The sequence below is a fragment of the Taudactylus pleione genome, unplaced genomic scaffold, assembly GCF_031769625.1.
Source record: "Taudactylus pleione unplaced genomic scaffold, aTauple2 ptg000113l, whole genome shotgun sequence".
Lineage (NCBI taxonomy): Eukaryota > Metazoa > Chordata > Amphibia > Anura > Myobatrachidae > Taudactylus > Taudactylus pleione.
The window spans coordinates 15434721-15436929 of NW_028284515.1; the positions used below are offsets into that span (position 1 = coordinate 15434721).

Here is a 2209-nt window from a genome sequence, read left to right on the forward strand (position 1 = left end):
CGCTTGGATACTGCGTCCGCTTGCCAAGCGCGCAATCAGACCCGAAATAGCAAACGCAGATATGCGATTCTTAGAAGCTTTTCCCAGGTAAACTGCAGACTCACAACTGTGTTCTGCTAGTAGGCGTAATTCTGCTCTGGAAGGACCAGAGTCCAATCCTGTGATCCACTGGTCAGCTCAGCAAACCACAGCCTTTTTAACCCAGGCGGTAACAAGGGTAGGTCTAAGTTGAGCTCCCACTGCAGTTTAGATAGCTGTTAGCATCATCTTCCACTTACGATCCAAAGTGTCTTTTAGTACAGTAGCTCCCGGTACTAGAAGTGCTGTTTTCTTAGAGACGGGAGGTAGACGCATCTACAGGAGGAGGCGTTTCCCACTTTTCCAGCGTGGATGATAGAAAAGGATAGCTAGACGGAAACAGATGTGGAATTTTGAAAGACTTATCTCGCTGTTTCCCAGCCACTGAAAGCTGCTGTGATAAACGGAAAAACAGCAGTGTTCATGAAATAATTCACACTCCTGGGACGCAGGAATTATATCCTCAGTTAAATTGAGGATATTTCTGACTGCCAAAATTAGAGATTCCACCCCGGGAGAGGCGGACTCTAACTCCTGAGGAGTACCGTTAAAGGGTACTCAGGAGTACCTGAGGCGGACTCTAACTTCGAGAAGTACCATTAAGGGTACTCAGGCCTTCAGGAGATTTGAACCAGGGGTTCCGCCATCACTGCCAGTAGTGAGATCAGCGTCTAACCCACTAAGCCACATGGGCTTCTCCTGTAAATGGTGTGAAATGGAGGGTGCAGACACTGCTGTACCCATAACCTGTACCATGGTGTCTAGAGACTTGGGTAACCCAGCCACCCAGGGAGGATGAGACCTGCGTGCCTCTGCTAACTGTGACGTTATGTCCGTCATAACTCCTACCAAGTCAGTGGCTATGGAGGCGAGTTAGTAATCGTGGTATACAAGCATCACATAACTCTGATGCTTGTTACCCTTAGAACAGCAAACAGCTTTTGAGAAGCCTTTATTCAGTTTGACATTGATACACACAGTCATTCAGAATGACACACATTAATCAGAACTGAACAGATCTGAGACAGAAGGCTGATCTGGGACACAGAGGAGGAGATACACCCCACTACCTTCCCTACAGATTAGACTCCCTGCACTTACACCCCAGTCACAGTCTGTACCAGGGATGTAGTAGGATTACAGATGTGCAGGAGTCCAACCTTCTGTAGCCTTACAGCTGCACTCTGCCTTCAGGAGGGAGAGAATGCAGGCATTAAGAGCAAAATATGGCAGGCATGCTGTTAGTAATAGCTCTGTGCCTGAGCTTTCCGCGCTGTGTAGGCTCCGCCCCCCGTCCTTATCAATTATCCAAAATGGCTGCCCCGTCTAACGGAGGAGCTCCTTCACTGTCAGTCCCGCTATGCGCCCCCACCGTCCCTCTGCAGCTCTTAGCGGTGAGCAGGGACTGAGGACAGCTTCTCCGGCTGTTTCCCTTTTGTCTGCCCCCGCCTGAAGCAGCGCAGCAGCGCTATGTCACTGGACAGCGGGCGGGCGGTCACGCGGCGGGCGGGAGGGGGGAGTCGTAGTGGGGAATGCGCAGCCATACTCACTGCGTTCGCTGGAGGTAGGATCATCAGCGCAGTAGTCGGGTTGACACACACCCTGCTTGTTGGTCAGAGCAGTGCTGGGGATCAGGGTACTCATATACTCAGATCCATTCATCATGTCTGTTTCTCCATAAGGAGGACAGGTAAGGAACACCCTCACTGATGATCTCACAGCTGCAGCACACTCTTCTTCTTGTTAGAGTTGTGCTGTGGCGATAAAGAGCTGTCAGTGCTTTTGTAATAAGCGCTGCGCACTCCTTCCTGTTCTACTAAGAACAGAGCGCCAGGTACCCGGACCCCACCTTTAGAGAGGTGGTGAAGGGTACCTAATATAGTGTAAAAAGATGCTTAAAAAACAAATTAAAACCTAAATGTAAAATAAAAATCATGTATTGCTGGAGCACAGCATAATGTGACCAGCTCCTAGTAGGCACATTTTCTAAACTGAGGGCTGATGGGGCATAGAGGGGGAGGAGCTTCACACTTCTGAATTATTTAAAGTGCCGGCTCCAGTTATCCACGCCTCTATACCCCAGCATAAGCACCTCCAGTGTCCCCTAGTGGATGAAAGAGAAATATTGTGG

General features: G+C 49.6%; 1 non-coding gene across 1 annotated transcript; it reads right to left on the reverse strand.

Annotated features, from left to right (window-relative positions):
• Window positions 1-1662: 1662 nt before the first annotated feature.
• On the reverse strand, window positions 1663-1791 carry LOC148525126 (U8 small nucleolar RNA). Its single transcript, XR_015878321.1, has one exon. It is a non-coding gene; the product is annotated as a U8 small nucleolar RNA (small nucleolar RNA).
• Window positions 1792-2209: the final 418 nt, after the last annotated feature.